General features: G+C 50.1%; 1 protein-coding gene across 1 annotated transcript in view; it reads right to left on the reverse strand.

Moving 5' to 3' along the window:
* Nucleotides 1-22,629, reverse strand: part of LOC100908625 (extensin-2) — a 39,577-nt gene that overhangs the window by 8,189 nt on the left and 8,759 nt on the right. The gene's annotated exons all lie outside the window — the stretch shown is intronic.

The following is a 22,629-nucleotide window of genomic DNA, read 5'->3' on the forward strand; positions in this document are numbered from 1 at the left end:
TGAACAATATCGGAAAGCGTTGCATATTTCCTAATCCGATCCGCTATTTTTGGATTTGTTTTTCCGTTCCGATAATTCGGCTGCGACACGCGGCTCACTTGAAGGGAACGAAAAATATACACGTATCATCACCAGCTCTCGAAAATAATTTGCCAGGTCGAAGAGCGGATGCGAAAGCCAAGAAATCACCAGTCAGCGCGGGAATTTGTTCTTCTGATGCTTCATGTATTTATATAGGTCCGGCAAGAGCTTACTTCTGGAACGACTAACTGAGACTGACTGTTATCCATGACGTCAAGCTCCAGGAGAATGCGTGAATTTGATCCTCAGGCATTCACGATGATTCTGGTGGAACGAGACATTCGCGGGAAAATGATCAAACCATGAAATTCTCCCAAGAAATACAACTAATCGACGAGGGGAACAGCAGCGGTCACAGACTTTGAACAGAAGCAATATCTGGACACATTCGAATTGTGGCAGAATTCGGACAACAGCGCTTGGGACGCAAAGTGACGGCGAGTTTAGAACAAAGGACAACACTGTCAATTAGTTATACGACTGGCCATCAGAAACACTCATACTTCAACGGTCGCCTTGAACAAGAAAGAAAAAGCTGCGTCGCTATTGTTGCCATCTTGGTCGGAAACCGCGACTCCGCTCGAAGGGGGATTTTCGGTTCTATTCCACTTTGAGTGATGTTGGGTTCCAGTCCAAGATTTCGATCTGCATGTTTGCACTATGTGGCCATGTGCCAAGAAACTGCTAAGGAAAAGCTGCCAGAAACTTCGCCGGAGGGCTCGAGCAAGTGACCAGAAAAATGGAAGCGTCCGACAGCGTCGCAATAAGGAGGGGAGTCAAGTTTCATTAGTTATCCCGAACGGCTTTCTGAGTCATCCAGAAAGAGCCCCGGTGTTGAATGTTCCTTTCAGTGACAACTCAATTTATGAATGACGCCAACGAAACAAAGCGTAGCTCGCTCAGCTTTCTGCTGCTTTCGTCGGTGTAGAGTCAACGCGAACAGCTGTTCCACTCGTGAATTATGCAAATTATGCCAGAAGAGCTGAATCGGCCTGTCCACGGCTTGCGGAGAGCAATTCATCGACGCAACTCCAACAGGTATATCATGTGATGGCGGGCGAGACCGAAAACTAAAAAAGTTTGCGACTCCCCGGGACTGACTCTGCCATGCTATGGCAGACCATCGAGCATTAAATGATGTCTCGAGCCTTCAATTTTATCTTTTGCTCCTGATCATTCCGCCGAAAAGGATCCACGAGCCTCCTGAGAGCTTCTAGGCACACTTGAGCTCTCGTAACCAGGGGCCTTATCGTAGATGAGTGCACGACTTGCGAAACGGCATTATCGACATAACAGCACCGAAGTCTACGGTCCTCAGCCCTCAAGCTTTCACGTGCCGCGCCCACTTACAATCGACTCCGATGACACGGGAAGGCTCTCTTGCTTGGAGCAGCTCAGCTCCCCCTGCGAACTTCCGACATCAAGTGCTCTCTTCTCATATTGAGAATGATGAAATCTAGCTCCGGTAGGTTTTTAGGGAAAACGACAAGTATTTAGGAGCTCCCCTAAGACCTAAAAGGACTCGTAAAAGGATCCGTATCGGAGCACCCGACCGGGGATCTCATTGAGAAATCAAGAGGGAAAGGAGCGAGATTCTTCTGATTCGGAAACAACAGCTTGATGCTCTTGTTTTTCTCTCGGACTGTGGTCACTACATCCTGCTTCCTGACTCAGATCTTGGTAACCCGGAGTTTCACTGTGGTCAAAGCTGCATTGCCTCAGACTGCAGCCGACGTCGAGCCGTGGCGCCGGTAATGATCCCACACCGCTTAACTGTCCAGAGAAGGAAACCCCGGACTTGTGCTGATGGTTGTTGATTGTTGTTGTTGCTGCAGAGCTACCAGAAATGAGGCTCGCCGGCTCATTCATGATGGTTGTTTTATTCGCCGATCACCGATTTAGAGCCCGCAGGCGGAATCGCAGTGCGCTTGCCAGTGCGGCCGATCACGATCGGGGCGCGGTCCTGATATTTTTGTGGTCGATTCGTCCTTGAATACCGGTGCTGTCGATCAGTCGGTCAATCTGCGTCAAAATTAAGCCAAACTTCGAGAGGTCGTTTCGTTAAACGTTCGTGGGAACGCGACAACGACAGGCCCCGCACCAGCCGCGGACAATCTGAATCGACGCGAGCCGCAGTAGCAGCAAATTGGCCGCAGGTGGAAATCGTCGTACCTCTCCGCCAAATTTTCAAGAAGGATATCGACTTGAGAGAAAATGCTGCGAGCACTATAGCGTGCGAAGAGAACGGGAAAAACAGTGACGGCATTCATTGCTTCGTAGTGGGTTATCAGAAGTTCCGGATATCAGTTCCATTTTCCTTGATTGAGAAAAGGCAGACTCACAGACCAATGAATTTTGCAACTACAAGATGTCGAATATTAGCGCATTATCATGCAGTCGACGGACTTGTGAAGTTAATAGACCAGAATGCGCCTCATCGGGATAGAGACGACTCGACGTCGATCACTTGAGAACCTGCTGATCAAGCCCAGATTTACAGAATGCTCATGCCAATTACGGGAATCAGCCACTGAGAGGGGGAAGCTCCAGAAGGTCCAGATTTCTCGATTCCCTATTCGAGTACGGTTCAATCGAGGAATAATTTGTGCGGTCGTCGATTCCGACCCTACCAGAGAACAAACGAGCAATGAATCACTACCTAGAGCTCAATGATTATCGACTGCCTATGAGATATTCCTACATAAATCTGGCAAAGATAAGGATGGATGCGAAGTGCTCAGACCTTGGTCTCGAACCTTGAGCAAGGTAGTCGGGGGAGGGGGGGACGGATCGGAGAAAACAGCGAGGAATCAGGAAGAAAGAACAGAGCGCACGGGAAGAACAAACAATTCCTCGTAGACTTGCGAGCACTGGTCGTCCCCTCGCCGTTGACAAAGCAATGGACCGGCAACGGAGAAACCGACAAACAAGTCCGGATCAGACAAATTGCGTACGATTGAAGCGGTGACCGAATATATTGAACGGGAAGAACGGATGAGAAAAGAGTGATTCGGGAAAGTCTTCAGGAGGAGTGTTCGATCCTGACGGCTCATCGGGGGAATTTCTATCCTGCGAAGCATTCTCGCTGCTCACGAAACCTCGCGGGGGCAGAAGAGCTTTCCTTCAAGTGTTGGGTGAAACCCTTATGAATCCGTCTCCATCGTCCAAGGTCTCGATTTTCCTGAGAAATACGGCTCCGGAGGAATCATTCTGTCACGCTGCCTCTCCGAGTGAATGAAGCGAATAGAGTTTGTCTTCGACCTGCTGAGCAGTCAATGGAACCAGCCTCCGAAATTCGCTTGAGGGACTCCTCGAATTATGATTCGCAAGATTCATGGAGGCGCATGAGGAGAGAAATCCTCTTTCTCGTCGGACTTAATCACTCAGAGAAAGTCCAAAGAGCCTTTCCGCCAATATCCACTGAGAAATCAAGCCTGCCCGCCAATCTCCACTGAGAAATCAAGCCTGTCCATACCTCCTGAGACGTAGGCAGAAGCTTGGGTGCCACGCGCCTCTCCCCGACGCGGCCGCATATCGTTGTATCTTTCTTTCTCGCACGGTCCTATCACCTGGACAATCGGTGTGTCAAGCAAAAAGACTGTTCGTGCGAAGTCGTGTACAGAAGACGACGCCTTGAGGAAATTTTCGGCGACTCTATTTTCGCGCCCGACTTCCTTTGGTTGACACGTTTTGCTCTTTTGTCAACAATTTGTCCAGCTCTAGTCGGACTGAATGTCGAACAGTCAACCGGTTTGTCGAAGAGCCCCGCTGAATCCTAATGCGGCAAAGGTTTTTTTTTAGCGGGAAAAGCCCTTGTGCTCCTTTTTCTGCCAACACCACACGAGGATCATTGTTTCTTCAGAGCAAGCTCCTGCGAGAGCCCGCTGAGTCGAGAGGGCTTTATTGAATAGGAAATGTCAATTCCAATCGACAGAACTTGAATGTCTCCAACAGCATTGCGAAATTCCGAGGAGGGGAGGCGAACGAGAATGCGCTCCAGCGTGCATCAGAGTTTCTCGCAATAGCACACTGGCATTCGACATGTAGACGCTACAATCGACCCAAGTCATACTGCATGGGGAGATTGCCGATTCGACCGGTTCCTACTTCGAGTTGCTTGGAAGACAAAGCCTGAATTTGACTCTCATCGGATGGGTAATTTTAGCCAAGAGAGCCCAATGATTCCGCGGTCTAGGAGCCAATTCAAGAGAGCCAGCAGATGTTTTTCCAGGGGAAGTTCAGATTTGAGAGAGCTCGACTCTGGGTCATCGAATGACGAGGGGGGCAAAACTTATTCGAGCCTCCACAGTTTTTGCAACTCAGTGAAACCTTGAAAGTCTTGTGAACATTTTCCCGCTTGCGTTTCGAAGCGGTGAATGGATTGTGGGATTATCCGAGACGAGGAATTTTTGATCCATTCAACGTGAAGTTGAACAGGCACGCTAAATTTCTCAAAGCCCCGAATCGGAGGCGGAAGCCTGCCGAAGGGAATGAGGATACCGCGCGACCTCAGACAATCGAAGAAGCCGAAGGAGAACAACTTGTTCGAGGGGAGTCCGGTAGACCGCCGTTGTTGTCGCTTCGCCAAGAATCCGCTATTCTTGGACGTAACCCAAGCGACCGTTAGGAACGCTTTCTGAAAAGCGCGGCTCCGCTCAACCCCTATAAATACCGGCGAATTGTGGTCACACCTTTTGTCATCCTAGTTGATGCGATTATATTCTGTCCGGGCCCTTGGAGGGAGTCGTCACGTTTTTTTCATGGGTCATCCAAAATTCTTTTAGCGCGACGAAGCTTGACGAAAGAGACAAATTGTCGATGATGATCGCCTTTCAGACAATCCATCGCCAGCCATGTCGGGGCGTGAATGCTACGTCACGACTTTTACCGGATTCAATGAAGTCGAAATCCACAACTTTTCTTTTGGTCGACAGCCGTGGAAATAGTTCAAAGATTCTTCCGATTCGACAACTTACAAAACTCTCGAAGGCTAACGTGGAGTAACAAAACTTCCGAATGGCTCTATCTAATCTTCACGAAATCCGCAGTTTTCCAGCGATCCGATGACGAACAACCTTGAGCGTTCGAAAACACGAAAATTGAGGTATGCATTTCGGAGAGCGAGTACAATACATCCATCTCCAAACTCCGGGAGTTCGCACCAAACGGGGGATACCCTGCCGGAAAGACGTACGGGGATCGATGCATCGGAGAGTCATCATCCGGGAAAAGGAGGGAAAAGCCTCCGAGTCTCACTCGGAGTACAAGATGAGAACTCAGCCAGGTGCTCGAGTATCTTGACCCGAAACCAGAGTACTCGGGTAAGAGCTACCGGACAATTTCCTGCAGCACGTCTGGGGCACTAATCCGATGTGAACACATTTCCACCGAAGGGGTCGAAGCACGAGTTTCAACAAAGACTTGAGGAGGAACGTCATTAGCACTATATCCGGGGGGCGCAGAGACCAGTGAGGGCACAACAACAGCAATCTCACCTGAAAGACTCGCATGGTGTTTCCTGTGAGTTCGTCGGAGCGGATTAGGAGGTTTGTCTTAACACAGTCACACACTGGCTAACGTCTTCGTCGCTTCTACGAATACGGATCCCGCGCGCACGGTTTGTGTTGCCTGGCTATCGAGGGCTGCTCCATTTGTAGCCCCGGTAGCTCCTCGCCCCACCCCGGCGGCCTTGGCGAGACTTTACGCCGCTCACGCCGGTCAACAACAGCAACAACCGTTGGAGTGTTGGCTTGACTTTCCGCCGTTATCCCTCGTCGCTGACGCGCCCGACAGGCGGTACGCTTATCTCTTAGAAAAAAAAGAGAGCTAGTAAATCCTCAAGCAGATCCCGGATCGGTGGCTCGTCGATTGATCGCAGTGAATTTGGAGGACTGCATTTCGATCCGTACGTTGCGTGAGACCCGCGGGAGGAAACGCTGCGAGACGGTGTCGCTCTCCTATCAGTCTGACATCCACGACTGGTCGCCGATAGGAAGGGCTGAAAATCGTGGGGTTCAGGTTAAGAGCCAGCATGAGCTCGAACTCTAAAATCTCGGTCAAAGCCACGAAACCCTGAAGCTCACAGGTCTCTGGACCTAAGGCGAACTTCGCAGTCTTTCCGGACCCAGAATTCGCTTCTAGGTCGACGAGTCCTTTCAAAAGGGCTGAATCAGGCTCCTGGGCCGCAAAATTATTCCCGCTCGCAAGACCTGACTGGAGAATTGAGGCTGCATGCGAGCATCTCGGTCACAGCACGACCCCAGAAAACGTGCTTTATGAATATGCGTGCGGCGCGGGAGGAAAATTTTCGTTTGAGCTTACCATTTCATATCTTTCTCAGCTTTTGCAGCATTTCGGTTTCGCAGAACGCGTCGCGGGGTCCACGAGTCCGCTGATGGGTAGAAGGGAAACGAGAAAATCCCGTTCGCGGAGACGTAGGCTGATCCAAGCTGAACATTCAGAAGCGTCACTTCAAACGAGAATACAGAAGAGGCAGTCAAAGCTGGACAGACTTATGTTTAGGCGTTTCGCCAGAATTCCAGGTATGATCTTAATCTTTTCTGTAATTCTGTTTTCCGTTCCATTCTGTGACAGGCTTCAAAGGTCGCGCAGCGTGTCAAGTGAAACCGTTAAGTCCCAGGACTTATCCTCCTTTCACGGAATGTCCCGGTCCCTGCGAAGAGTTTCCCTGCGAGTGATGAGAGAAAACCATATCGCGTGTTCGAGTTCGAAAATACCTCATCGGGAGTCCGTTTTCGATCCAATTCAAGACTCCATAAACGGCCACGGAATCTCCGCGATTCGATGGCCGACCGTGCTTTGAGTGAAGTCAGGATAAATTCACGAATTCAACAGAAACATTCGCAACCCTGGATCAGGATGAACTACCGTGTCGTGGGTCCGGCGGAATGCTTTGTACTGAGAGAACGGAGAGCACACTTGGTGGTTCGCCAATTCCCCGTTTGGCACATTCTGTCGTTGTCGCCCCACCCGACCTGTCGTGGTTGCTTGCTGTGGCAACTATAACAATTTCTCAGAAGAATCCGCGAAAATACTTCTGGCTTTCCAAACTACATGTTTACTTTCTGGTGGAAGAGACGTACCTATAAGGCGTCTATCCTGATGGTTTTCATCGGTTACATATCACTCCGTGCATCCGGTATTCATGGTGGATTGTCCCAACGGAATGTTGTGACACAGGATGATTTTCTTTAATCCACTCGAATAGTCACTCTCAACGACCTGGAGCCGGACACGCTCGAAATAAACGTCCTGTGATCTCCTCGGGTACGCCTCAAGAGGCTCTGAGAATTAATGTGAATGACGCGTGCGAGTCGATCCACTGGTCCCCTTCTAGCTCAGTCGACTCAGGCACGTGGGTAGATTAAAACCTCCTTTAAAGCTCGGGCTACCCCAAGATCGCCCCATCGTTCCTGCCAGTATACCCGCAGAGCCCTCGAGTCGCCCGCGTCTCGAGAGCATCGTGGCGGGAACTCTGAGTCTCATGAGAAATCGCTGCCGCAACCATGACATATTGTAGGACTTCGGTTACACTCTCGCTCGGGTTTATACTGTTTGGCGAACTCCTTTCCCCGTAGAAAATTCCCCGATAGCGGTGAGTATTGCGACGCTTCCGGCATCTAGTACAGCGCGTGTCTGCCATCAGAACCATCGGGGGCTGTGTGGTGGACTCCGCGCGGACAGCTTCTACTCAAGTTTCAGCCAGAAACCTGATCTTTCCGACGTCTCCATGGAACCAATGCTACGCGTGGAATGTCCCTAATAGTAAGGACAACTCCAGGCTTCAGGGACCTGACGCGGGAGGCTCCTATCGAGTTGCCGGTAGGACAATCCAATCGCACAAGAATCTCAGCATTGAATATTCTGTTCCTTATCACCCGTTCCGATTACTCGTCTCCGCCAATGTCAATCGGGCTGAAGTGAATGACCTTGAAATGTGGAATTGGAATTCTGCAGCACCGTGGGTATGCAAGCGGACACGCTGGCAGAGACTCTTCGATTCACGATCTGGTGACGACCCATTGCGTCGATGAACATGCTCCATACCTGCCAGACACCCGAAAAATGCGACTGTTCTCCTCAGAGTGACGGAATCACTCATCACAGTGATTGCCCGTTTGTCCCCTCGACTAGTCCGCCGGTCAGCGATCATAAGAACCCGAGAAATTTCAACATTCCTACCCAGGCTCGGCTTTTTCTCGGATTTTCGCTGTCCCAACAATTGTCGCGCGCGCGTGAACTACTCAACTCACTGTAAACGAACTTCGAACGGAAAGACAGAAAGAGCGATTCAAAGACTTTCCCCGGTGACTACTTGCGACGCCGACGGGAAAATATGAGCGGCTGCGGAAAGACGTAAAGGCATGTCCGGGCGTGTCCCTCGCTTGCGTCCGGCTCGCGTGTGCGCGCGGGATGAACTTGGCCGCGAAACAAGTGCCGCCGTTGCCGCACCTCCAGTCAGCTTGTCGAGCAACAGAATGTCCGCCGAAATCGGAATAAAAAAGTGTAGGGACCGTCGATTGTCTTTTGTTCGGCATACAGATGACGATCGGCTGCTCTGTACGAGAGTTAGTTCTTTGCGTCCCTCGGTGTTGTGATGCTGGCCCTATTTAGGCAATGCAGATAATTTCGTACCGCGGAACATCGTCGCCTGTCCGCCCGCCACGTCCATCACCGCAAAGGAGCTAATTAATCAAGTCTCCAAATCTGGACGGAGCGACCCCGATGGGCAGTGATGCGCTGGGTCTGTCCGATTTGTGTCTTCAAGCGAGAGAATATGGGCATCGTGCTCGGAGTTATCGGTCGGAAACTCATTCGGTTCAATAATTGCGATCATAGCTCTGGAGACTTAGGTCTGAAAACGAGAACAGCTCCGACTGAGGTCTCATGCATGGTTGAGGGGCAGCACGCACATCGTCTGGGGTAGACTCTCCCGTAGGTTCATTCACCAGGGATATCGATCTTGATCGTCCGTGGATGCGAGCGGCGACGATAATGCTCGATGGTGGGGCTTGATCGCGATCAGTACGGATCAGGGGTGGGTGCGGATTCTGCTGAAGTAGATATTTATATGTGTAGAGATGGTTATCACTCGAACGACGCGACCTAGCCGAAATCCCCCGTCAATCCTTTTGCGATCGGAGTCGAAAATAAGACTCCCCAGAATCCCGAAGACTTTCAAAATTCCGCTTCATCGGATTCACTTGGCCGGTCTCCATCGAATCGCAGGTTGAACTTCACCTCACACGCATCTCAGCTCTCCGAGATTATTCCCGATGCATGTCGTCGACTACTTTTCCTGTTGATGGTCAGACGCAGAAACGTATCCGCAAAATGAGCGATCTGTGGTGCAATCCGCATCTCTTCAGGAAGGGAGGCGGGATCTTTCACGCCTATGATTGACGTAGCGGGAAACCGTGCGGAATAGAAGGGCGCGACATCAGCTTTAAGCCGGCAGTACTTCGTCTACATGGTGTCTGACTCGGGCCTCTGAGGGAATTCCTCCTGTGTGCGGAGCCGATACCCCATTTTCTGTCAAACTCATCTTCTTTCAGCTCATTTTCTGCCTGTCAAACTCGATCTAAGCGTCTTGGGGCGGACTTGCTTCCCGCTCACAATGTCTCTCAATCACACTCCTCGACAACCACTCCGTCATCACTAAGAAGAACGCCTCAGACATCGAGGTCGGGGATCCGGTGCGCTCTACACCTCGACGGACCCGTAAGCAAACATCGTACCACCTAAGTCCTGGAATCGTCGATGCGGGGTTCACAAAGCTCCAGTCTTCCTATTCGAGCAGATCATCATCAAAGCGGTTGACATAATCGAAAGCGACGTGACGTAAACAAACAATGAAGTCCCAGGAGACGCTGGAACGTTGCGATACATCCTTGCGAGGGAATTCCGAACATTATATGAATCGATCCCTTTATTAAATTTCGCGAAGCGACCCGCTTCATCCTTCATGACGGCGCATAGCGATCAATGCAAGGTTTGAAGATATATTCCCTAAGACAGGCCCATGGATTTTTAGCAGGTCTACGGACAGCGTGCGATGCTGGCGGAAAATCGTATCGACATCGACTGCCTGGGGTCAAGCCCGAGTCACCAGATTCTCCGAGAAAATTGCGACTTTCGAGCTGGTTATCACAGACGGAAGGATCAGCAGAGGCTGCTAAATATTCAGTTTCTGCACCTGTGTGCTCTTCTCGAAGATTTTGATTATTCGGAAATTCGAGTGGTCGGTTCGCATTTTCTGCGAATGAGCCGAGGGGGCGCGTCGAGCTATGGCTAATGAGTCGACCCTTCTTCATCCTTCGCTCGGTGTAGCAACACTAATCGTCCTCAAGTCAATCGGCTGAGCGGATGTGTCTTTTGATAATTTCCGCGAAGCGAAGATGTTAGAGCCGCTATATTTTGCTTCACCTAATTGTTAGTGGAGTTTCGAATGAATTGAAAGGTCTGACGTAATATTCTGGAATTCCGATCAATCAGCATGGCCGAGGCAGAACGGTGTTCCCGCCTGTAGTTCCAGATTGATGAGCGGCGACATTGATGGAGGAAGTCTCGCGTATTCCGGAGATGAATCAAGGCACGTGGCTCCGAAGTCACGCGATGATAGCCGTCATGCGTTTATTCCGAACGGCGCCGTCAGAAGACCGTACTAGTGAACGCGAGATGATCCGGCGAGTAGTGTGGACGCAGATCAGGGCTGATCTCCGGAAGAGCGGAATTATATAGATGTACGTGAACGGTGGGCTGCGGGGAACCGAGAGTCACAGTGAGGAAAGTGTGAATGATTTGGTGCTGCGCGTATACGCCGTCGAACGACGCCACGTGGCAACGCTGAACTGTTCTTCAAAATTCCCTTGGGAATTTGAATTTGTCAAATTGTTTCAGATTCACGGCTGGTGCTCAATGTCTGGACGAAAGTCCGCGCGCAACAGGCGGGCGATCGGGCTGACGAGGACAAGAAAAATGAAGCCATCATATGAATCCAATTCTCACCGAAATCAGTTAGTCAGTCAGCCCTGGAACAAATGAATCGTATCTTGGGACTCCGAGGTCATTTGTGGTGGGGTTGATTACAAAAAGTCGTTGCCTCCATTTAAAACTGCTATAAGAAAAACAAGTGTGCGTGCTTAGGATCCGGCTCCATCAGCTCCACACGGCCGCGTACTCGCCGATACCGATCGGAATGATGGTATTCTACAATTTGAACTTCATTCTTCTCCACGACCACGTACTCGCAATCGCTCGGCTTGGGATTTCCCAACACGTTTGAGCAAGGGAACACCAAATAAGAATTCTCGAATCGTTCAATACACGGGTAACGTATCGAACGACGGTTGGATGAATTGTTTTCCCCGAACGCTTGTTCCTTCTCGGTTTGAGGAATATGATGTGTCGAAATGAAAATCTATTGATCCGGATGAAGATGTGCCCCTCGGAGTAATCTTTTGAGCCTAGGAGTCGAACAAAAGACTTTAGCAGCGGGCAGTATTATGGCTTCACGATTAGCAAGTAGCATTTTTCAATTCATCATCGTCGCAAACATTACGCCTAAAATCTTCAGCATTCCTTAAACTGCAGAGCTGATTGTTTAATTTCTCTTGAGACATGTAACGTCAGTTTCCCATTTCGCAAGTGTTTGAACGCTTAATCATTCGTTTTTGTTTCGTCTCTGCATCCGGACCGGAGCCGAGCGCTTGACTGTCCGCGCTGCCATCCGAAAGCATTTTTCATCCGTTGTTCGGGCCATGAAGCGGTTTCATGACGGCAGCCTGAACTCCGTGCTCGGTGCGGAACTCCACTTTATTATCAGTGTGATCCATTCCTCGATCCGGTCGGTTCGTGTTCTTTTTTCTGTTCCTTCTTCACTTCTAAGGGACTGAGCCCTGGTTTCCCAATGCATCGTACCATGCCTCCATCGATTTCCAGGCAGAAGGGGGGCGAGATGGTGTCCGGCTCGGCCAATATTGTCTCTTGCTATTGAGGACTTCTCAATCCTCGCGAGCTTGCTTGGAGTATTGAAGGTAGTATCCACCCACTCTATAAAATGCAACGAATCACACGATGAAGCCTGAAATATCTCACGATTCGCTCGAAAACTACACGACAACATTGTTTATATGTCCAAGTTCGAAAAAGCGGGTCCGCATTCCGACACCTTCCCCCCCTGCGAACAAGAATCCGCAAAACCCGGCCCTACTTCAGGGGAGCGGTCATGAAATAACCGCGCTTGCCTGCGTGCCGCGCTTGAAATTACTGCGTGCGCATGCCATGGTGCCTGGTGGGGGCGCCGTGCATGGCAGCATGGCCCTCATAGCTGGAGTGATGATACTCCGACAATTCCGATTCTCCACAAGGAATCCCCCGTAGCTAGAGTAACTAAGGAGTATCCTGCAATTTCCTCCTCAGGATTCCTCCATAGCCATCCTGACAGCCACTGACTAGGAATCACTGTCGTACTAATTCTTTCTCATGATTCCAATGATTCGATCACTCCGATTTCAACTTCAGCCAAGCGGCCTCCGTTCAACGAAACTCCCTGGCTCATTCGAATTTCTTAGTTCTCCTTCCTCGTGACTATAAGCATTCAGGGAGCCCGTTACAATTAGTATCCTCCAACGATTGCCCTCCTTTTTTTTTGAAACCCAGTTCGGCTCTGTTCCCACAAGCCTGCTGAGGTTTGATCTCGTGTCGCTGAGGATTGATGTCATGCTCAGAATTCAGGGCGCGAAGCACCCCCATGGCTGGTTGAATCTCATAATCAGTGGCGTCTCCGGAATTCTTTCTGGGCGAGGGGGGTTGATTGAGGTCGGCAGGGACCGGACTATGCGGTGCTTCCTGGAGGCCTGCACGTAAGCATTAGGTACGGGGCTCGGGCCACGCAATCGCATCGATCCCCCAATTTGGACAGTAAATTCGGCGATTCCCAGAGCATCGGTTTCGCGTTTGTTTTCGAGAATCTCGCCGGCATGTGATTTCTGCTGATAGGTCGAAGATTAAGAGAATGAAGAAAGTATCACACGCAAAAACGACATGTTTCGCTAATCGTAACATTCTCTACCAGTCGGCGATAAAGAGCAGCTTCAAGCGTATCGTTTTAACTCGCGGCAAAATGCGCTTGAGTGATTTACAAGCAAGAGCAAAGATCCTGATGGATTACGCCAATTCGTTCTTATCTTGGCCGTACTTGATCAGTTCTCAAACCATTGTATCGAGACGCACTCACTCCTAGGAGTGTACCTACTAGAATTGTACGTAGACGTATTAATTATAGCATCCGCACCTATTATCGGCTCTTGCACAAACCAGCGATTTTCTATAATTATGTTGGTAAGAGTAATCTTAAGAATGCGTCATTACAAAGAGCAATAAGCATCTGTTGAAATCGCCCCTATTCTTGTAGGGACAGAAAAAATAAAGCTTCAGGAGATGATTCGCTCAGAATACATCATTTTTAGTACTCTAACCGATGATATACATGAGGCTCGGACATTCATGCAAAATGCATATCGTGCACAAAAGCGCGTGTTCTGGATATTTTCTGCTGAAAATGCATACGTCGAGGGCTCTCTGCATAAAAAGCATGGTCCGGCACCTGATGCTGGCTACACGCGGCGAAGTTGTCGGATTCTCGCGGCTCAGACTGTCCTGTAGAGGCATCGGAGGGCGAAGAAGTCCCACTTGTGCAGAGCCTCAGCGTTTTCGAATAAATTTTCAAATTCCTCAGTCTGACCTACAGTCTAGTCCGACAGGGGTAAGAATTCCGATTCAAGTGTCGGTCTCTTCTCGCTTAGCCTGACCATGACTATCACTGAAATACAGATAGAAGTGCCCGACCCCGACGGCAAACCGTACGATTTTATTCTTAGTAAATCGTCGGTTTTCGAATCTTTCAACATTAAAATACTCAAGCATACTTCATCCCGTTGACCGTATAGTCTCAATTTCGAGTCTCCCGTCTGTCGAGCCTAATTTCTTTGTCTCAGGGCATTTCCTCCTGAATTAATGCAGCGGAGAATCTCCTTCCCCGAGAGCCCCATCTTCACCGATCTTTGGAGGGACTCACATACCGATCGTTTCGACGGATGAATTGACTGCCTTTTCTTCAAAACTACGCTCCTGCTCCCACGTAGATACAAACCCCCGAGCGCAGTAGGATCTCCGATTTCCGAGATCGTCGGATCGCCGTCTCCGAGTCTCAGCGCTCGTCACCGATCACATCTGGCTGATCGAAAATTTGTCCAACAGGCAAGATTGTGCCAATCCTCAGAGGATGCCGTTCGCCAACCAATCCCACGAGGGATCTCGTCCACTCGAGCACACATTTCCAGCTTGGGGCTTTAGCCAAGGCGAGGGGAGTAGAAAACCACTTCAGAACGGAATCGCGAGTGAAGGGTCATTGAGAAGACAGATTTGGAATCACAGAGATAGTAGAGAAACGCTCGAACCATGGGGCCATGCCATGACCATGTTGCGCTTCGAACGAGAAGTTGATTTAAGAAGTCTTCGCCGGAATTGAGGCGGTCAGCACTCCCTTAATCTGGGCCTCAATTCCTTTCCTTGCTCCGGTGACGCAACTTGGCCACCATCAAGACCCTGTCCAAAACCCAACAAATATCGTTGTGACAGTCGCGGCGGGCTTCTGACGGCGGAAAGCTGCGGCGATATCTCTGAATGAATGGCCCGAAAATCAACGACCAGCGTACCTTCGGTCATTGCTTGCCCGGTGGTGATTATTCGGTAAATCCAATGTCGCAGGAAGGCTTCGGTCCACGGCAAAGTCACAGACGTGCGATTGGAGCGGGAAGTTTTCTAGCCTGTGATAACGGTCGAAAAAGTACATACATACGTATATGTAGTGCGGGCCGTCGTACGGCTTTCCTGTACAGCCGCTCTGGCTCGGAATGTGAGGGCTAATTCGATCATATTTGGGGACTGTCTGCCGCAGGAGGTCTTGATAAAGCTCAAGGTCTGGCAATTGAACTTTCTGAAGCGTGGGACAATTTGTTACTCAGTCGAATTAGCACAAATTGAGCGCCGCCGAGCTTCTGCTCTAGAGGGATTCCGAAGAATTCCTCAACGCTTTTCCTTGAGCTGATGCCGTCATAACATCGAATGGATGAGATTCATGATGATTATAAAACTCCTGACAGCGCTTCACGTATTCGAGGCTGAGATGGTCCGCACTCCTCGGTGAGTAACCAAGTCCTCCCGGCCCGAGTCGCGGCGGAACTTTCCATAGTGTTCCCTGTTCTATTCCTGGATCGAACTACCTAGATAAATAGGCCGATTTTGTAAAGGCGCTTAGTCGTTGGGGATCTTCCACAGGTATGGGATGGTGAACAAGGAAAACTCTCCGAGCCCGCGAGCACTTGCCTGGAATAAGGAGGAGGGCTGCTCGATTCGATGAATCGTTGTTCGATATCTTGTTGTTTGGTGCCTATGAAGGAAATGAGGTGCCGGGGCATTCCGATGCAGACTCCGTTCGTGTCCTGAGGGGCCGCACCTAGGAGCACTCCCCCGCACAAAAGATCCGCACAGAGCCGGAGCGGATAGAATTCAAAACGAGCAACGTGATCTGGATTTCGAATTCCGATAGCGGTCGTCTCCTCAGCAGCTGCCGCTGATCATCATAATTGTCCGGGAATTCTGACGCAATCGTCGACGGCGGGTTCTTTGTGTGACGTTTCTGAGGGCTCATTGTGATAATTCAATAAATTCAATAATGATTAATTCTTCGCTGCAGTGCCGGTCAGGGGATCAATGTCTCTGATGTAAATCACACATCGCACACACAGACGCCGAGAACTATTGGGAGTCTTTCATCACTCAAAATCGCAGAAATTTCGATGTGTTGTGAAGCTTTACTTTTCATTTCGAATCAATTGACCTGCGTGGACACCAGAGAATTGCCGTTGACACCGCGCAGCCTTTTCCGCCTGGCTTGTTCGACATCGCTGCACTTCGGCTGTTCGAGAACAGCATCTGTCTCCGGAATTATAATAATTTTGAGGAGCGGGAAAAAACTTCTTTGTATCCCCGAACCGAAAGCGGATCGTCTATTTAGTCGCCGGAGATTCTCCGCGCGCCGCCGAGTCTCGTTCTGCAAGAGATTTTACAGCGCACCGAAGAAATCTCCGGTCTTTCGAGAAGTATTCAGACGAAGGAAGCGAGCGGCGCGGCGGTGGAATTCTGGCGGGTTCCGGACCTCTCTCGCGCGGGCGCTTCGAGGGCGAGAATTCCCATCAAGCCGGAGTCTCGGAGCTGTCAATACCGTACCGAGACACCCTTCTACAGGGGACCTGCCGAGAGTAAACATGAAAGGCTCGAAGCTTCCGGAAAAGTTAGGTTCGAATCCTATTCAATGGAGTCGAGGCTTTTTCGCCGCGATCAAGGCCCAACCCCGAGATTTTGACTCGGATGCCGTTGATTAGAAATTCCTGAGCTGCTACGCGATGAATTCGCCGCTAAAAGTTCGGGAAAGTTCATGATCGCAATGAGAGAATTCTATACTCCCGCGAGCAAACGAGCGAAACTCAGAAAGCCCACTAACGAGCCAGATGGATAGTCATCCGGAGAATGGGGAAGAAGGACCGAAAATTGGTCGGTACGAAGATCCTGACCAGGGTTCAGGCTCGGTTCCGGAGAAGGAAGGGGATCATTCCAAATATTTTTCCGAGGGGCCAGGGACACGAGTCTACTTGTGGGAAGGGGGAGCGGGAACTTGGAGCTAGCTCATCGGCGAGATCGAGATCAGTGGAGCCCGCGAAGTTGTGGCTACATCCCTCCCAGAATCGTCGTATAAACCCGGCAACTGGATGTCATCTGGAATTCGTGTCCCGCGGGAGCCCTAATCATCCTCGCAGATCTCCAATAAGCGACTTCAATACGCGATCAAGGTCTCGCATGGCGCGGATGTCCCATTTCTAGATAATTTTCATTCCCGGTGATCGCGATATAAGACCTTAGCTAGCGGCGTTGATGACAACTTATTACGCTGCGAATCAGGTGACTTGTGGGTGACAACGCGGCCCGCGGTACTTTTCAAATAAAGTTCCGTCGACAACTTCCAGTGTCAAGACTGTGTCACAGAAACTGTGAGCGACCAACGACTATCTGCCTGACGGACCGCCATCTCGGAGCACCGGAGATGACCATAGACTGACTTTCACGCGGTTATAATGATTCCCGATGCATTTTTCGCCTTCATGACCAAAATAATTAGAATCTTGTACCTGAATCGAGCTATCTGTGGGGGTAGAGACTCACAAAAAAGTCGACTGATGGAATACTGGAGCGGGGAGCTCAGATAACACGTTCCTTGGTCAAGGATTTTTTCCGAAAGTGCGAATGGTCCGATGCTCCAACTCATTGAGTGGTTGCACACCGCGTATCAGACTCCCAGAATGTTTTCCGTTGACTGATGAGCGAACAATTCTATCCTGACGCCGCTTATTTCGACGTCTGAGTCTTACATTCAATGTGGACTGGAGAAATGCAGCTGCTCAGCTGAGCCTTGTCGGACAATACCACCGAAGTTGAGATAAATCGTGGAATGAGAATCACAACTGAAGCGGGCGCAACAAAGTGAAGAAGCCTGTGACAAGGCCGTCACTGATTGAAAGTGAGGTCCAGGACTCGGACGGGAACTTGGAAGATATGAGGACCTAATCTCACGAACCGCTAGGCTTTCAAAACCTATTTTTCTCTCGATTTCTGAACTGGAAGTTTTGGGAGCCGCAGCACAATGCTCGTTTCTCCGTTTATCCTGCTCGTTCCGCACGGAAATCAGACGGATTTGTCAGTCTCGTCTTGAGGCCTGAGCGAGTCAGTGCTCTTGAGCCGGGGGTATGCGACACATTGTGTACTGCTTGTGCGCCGACCGAAGGTATTCCGATCCCCTAAATTCAATACCATATTTGCTCGTTTATTCTCTGAGCTTCGAATACTTTTTTTCATTACCCAGGGTGGGGGAAGGATATCGGAGTACTCACGAATATGAAAGATATCGACGCTGGCTCGGATCCTTTCACAGGCGATAATCTTTTGTTTATGTAACGCGTATGAGTACTGATAGTTTTTGGTGAACGCCCTCGGCAAACCCTTCTGCTGAAGGTCAATGCATACGTCGAAGAACACGACATGAATAAGGTGAACCATTCGTGAGTAATTACCGCATTCACCCGATCCGACGGAATTCGACCCGTGGATACCAGCCGCTCACCGTGCATAGCACGCTGTTCTACCATGATAAGGAGACTGATTGACCTTCTCTCCTTTCCGTCGCTTGATATTCTACGATTCGGAATTTCCGAGCCAGCCGAGAGATTGTGGCAGACCTCCGACAGTCGGATCCGAGTTTTTTTCCAACATTCCCGAGAGAGAATCGACTTCTTCATACTTTGTTTCTGAGTAACCAGCCGCGGGTCTCATGGAAAGAATTCGTTAATGAATTGGCCGCCAGAAGGTTCCGAATTGTGTTTTCGACCACGAGATATTGCGTCACGCGTTGTGTAATGAAGCTATATGCTCATGGTTCGAGTAAGCGGCTCCGCTTGTTTTCTGAGGAGAATTTCAGTCACGTAACAGAGCTGAATACGGAATGATGACCCCGTCCTTTCGGGATCGGCGGACGAAAGCTGACACGCACTTGTGGCCCATTAGTCAGTGATTCTCACCCACTGCCCCGGGGAAGTCTTCGAAGTGTGAGCATTGAACTTTATCATCGAATACCAGGAAACCTATTTCATGTATCCAAAACAACCGTCTATTTTAGTCAAGTTGACGCGAGTTTAACTGTACCGTTTTTGCCTTGATACCGAAACTGGGAATGGACCGTTCGCTCGCCTGGGCCACGAGAGGTAGACACCGAAAAACACTCATGAGGTGTTCCGCCTACGCAGGGAAGCATTACGATGCTAGAATCTGATAGCCGAAAGCCGAAATCAAAGTTATTGCGAAGAGCATGTTCTGAATAACCCGGGTACTTAGTTTCGGGAGCTCTTGCTCCTGATAAACACCCTGATCGCCATTCCGGATACGGTCTTGTCGATCGGAACTACGGTATGCCAGGGAAGCGGGAGCAGCAGAGGAAGAGGGTTTCGGAGTCGGGAATGTCAGGGGTCGAACCTATTTTCCCGACGGATTCGGGTAAGAATTCGTGATGTTTCCTCAATCCGGTCGTCGCGGCGGAGCTATCTATTCTGCTACCCTCGTTCCAGCCGAGATTTCGGAATGGGGACTCCGGGAACCACAACTCAGGGGGAGATCATTCGAAGGACACCGTGTGAGCATTTCCCATTGGTTGAAAGCCAGGGTGCAGAGCTCGTGGATAGAGAAGATAACCTCTCAGAGATTCCAGGGAGAATTATAGTTTTGCACTGGAAAGATGAGGACTGATCATACAGAGGTGAGAAAATTCCTCGTCTTCCGCACTCCGGAGCTTGCTAGATTTCCAGGCATGGAATCTATCAGATCCCGGCTCAGGGACGATTTATTGCTCATTGTCAGATCAATGTCGTTCACATCGACGCCGTGTGCGTTTACTAGTGAAAAGTGAAAGAATTGAGTTCTATCTCGATTTCCGAACCCCGATATTCTGGGCCGCCAAAAAAAACCACCGCGATGGTCCATCGCCGCACACTTCACAATAAATGTGAGGGGAGTGGGGAAGCTCTCGTCGTCTGCAAAGGTCAACGCAGAAGAATTTGCAGCCAAAGGACGTCGCTGGTCGGGGCTTGATACATGGAGAGAAAACAATGGAGTCGTCGCTGTCTATATTTAGAAGTCATATATGATCTTTCTCAGTGCATGCAAGCGCGAGTCTCCCTTCTTGAGTACTTTACCGGCGTAGTCGTTCTCATTATGAATGAGCTCTCATCCTCTAGAAGCACACCTATCCCAGAGATTAGCTTTGTCGACAGGCGAAGTCGTCGTAGGTTTCTACCCAAACTGAGCTCGATGGAATAGAGGAGCCAGGGAGAGGCGGATCCCAATCGTTCCTATCGAGTCGTTCCGACTTTCTCCCGGCGAGAACAGAACATTGAATCGGAAACACCCTTGTTGTGGTCGAGCTGCATGGGAAGTAATTCCCGGACGACACTCTTAGTCAGCACGATAAGTCATTTCTAGAATCTTCAACTTCTTTTGAGACGAGAGATATTCGAAAACCATTCGTGGCCTAAGGGCAGATCTTGCGAGTTCTGCCACGGGCGCGAAGCCTTTCGCGATAGCCGACGAGGTGTATCCCTCAGGGAGGAACATCGAAAATGTTTGCTCCAGACAGCGCTCAGAGGCCCGATTCTTCCGGAAACGAAAAGCAGAAGCAAGTGCTTGGAATAGCGCCTGCTGGGGGGTAGGGGCGCAGGGAAGAATCACGGGATGCGGAAGACTCCTCAACTCTTTCAGAGAACTTCGTTGAGTTCCCTTGGACATACGTAGATGAATAGTTTTTCCCCTGGAATTATTCAATCGGATTCTCCTTCGAGCTCACCAGACTCAGAGACTTCGCAGTACCGTATGCCGTCTCCGTACGATGAGACAATCTCAGTGAGAGGGGAATCTTCCAGCCTGAGACCTGCGTCTTGGAGGAATGTTTGCTCGTAGCTGCCCGAGTGCGCTGTGCCTGGATCCAATCCTTTGTCGAAACTGGCATTCTCGGCACCAGCGTCCCGTAGAGGAAATCACAGCCGGATCCCACCATCGATTGCAGATCATAATCTCTGGATTTCTATGCGGCGGATGAATCGAAGGGACTCAATCGATTTTATCTTCGAATCGGAGGCATTCATGGCGACGAGCCATGACGCGTTAGACCCAAAATACGTAGCTCACAATGAAGATCGTGCTGAAGAGGGAGGGTCAATCCCACATGTAGCGGCGAAGGCTTTCCAAGATAGCGTCGTGTGTCCAGGAGTCGCCCACAAGCGTAACTATCTTCGATCATTCATGCATAATGTTCTGACCAATGAACCAGAATAGTCGTGAAAAATCAAGTTGTCAAGGCCAGCAACTCCTTCCAGAGCCATATCGCATTTGCCGTCCCGCCGGCGCCGTGCCGTTTGGAGTCGCTGTAATTTTCGGACTTCGAGACGATTGTAGGAATCGATTTTCCGCGATTCCCGACTACGCCAAGCTTGGATGGGGCTTCTCGTTTTCGTAGGTCTTCAACCATCCGGATCAGCACGGGGAGATCCACGGATTCAATAATCCCGAAAATCGAACACGAAACCCGAGCAGAGTAATAAGGAGGCAGATCTCTGCTGAAAAGCCGGATATCGAATCCGTTCTAAATCCAGTATTCTCGAACAGGGTCATCGAACCAAATCTAGAGTTTTCTCTATCTCTTTTTTATCGCACAGACTTACCCGAACCGAGGTTCGTGCCGGCCCGTCTAGGGCTGGACCCGCGAGCTGTAGAACGCTTCCTTTCAACCTCTCGCTGATGAGAGCGGTCGATACCGATCAATAGCTTGTCAGAGGGAGCGTATAGACGAGAAGCACGGGAGACGCTCAGACATTCGCCTTGACAGCGATGGGCCGCTCATCCTTCCATTCTACACCCGTCAACTGCCCCCCCCTCTTTTCAAATAATGTTCTTTCGGCCATCTTGAAAGCAGAGGAAGGGCAAACAAGCTATCAGCCACGATCTCACTTGACCAAATATTTGATCAAATTCGGGACATCCAACAGAAAACGAGCGAATGTCCAGACTTCGCGCTCATGACGCGCGATTTCGCGTGATATCTGATTGGACTTAAGCGACGATGGCTGGTTAAAGAACGACCTCGACTAGATTCGAATCAATGATTGATTCAGAACTCGATAACGATACTTTGATCGACAGATGTACCTCCCGTTCTCCGTCGATGACGATCGTTAACCAGTTTCTGTTCGCTGAGTTCCTGTTACGCGATATTCACACCCACATCGAATGAAACTCTGGCTCTGAGACATTGACGTTTGTCTGAAGGGGTGTTCGGTTGTAAGCTTCCATGTCGATCTGACTGAACTGAACGACCTTTATCTCTTCCTAATGTGGTTGAGTGTCGAGAGACGACGATCGTTGATGCCGTGGCTGCATGTCAGAAGTCGACGACAGAAGTCTACTTACAGAACTTCTTTCTTCGCCTGGACGACCAAACGAGCAGAATCAGCCACGGGGACATACTCACCAATCGCTAGAAAAAGGGAGCTCACCGCTTCCGGTGTCCAGAACAGCTCGTCCTTTGCGGGTATGTCGTCCGCATCGTCCGGTATTAGATCAGCCCCTACTCGGAACGTTCCGACGCTACGGGATAGTCGCCCGGCTCACGGTGATTGAGCCCCATGATCATTCTGCGTCACAAAGTCTTGCCCGGGATTTCGTCCGGGAGCGCTACGGGAGGGGAGGACACCGATGCGACACCTTTCAACTCGATCCGGCACAGACCAGCGAGCTTTTTCCAATCAGGATCCTCAATCTTGATCGTGATATAGTCCGCCCACTTGCTTCATTGTGGTTCTTCCTACCTCATAC

Source organism: Galendromus occidentalis, unplaced genomic scaffold, assembly GCF_000255335.2.
Source record: "Galendromus occidentalis unplaced genomic scaffold, Mocc_1.1 scf7180000075836, whole genome shotgun sequence".
NCBI classification, from domain to species: Eukaryota; Metazoa; Arthropoda; class Arachnida; order Mesostigmata; family Phytoseiidae; genus Galendromus; species Galendromus occidentalis.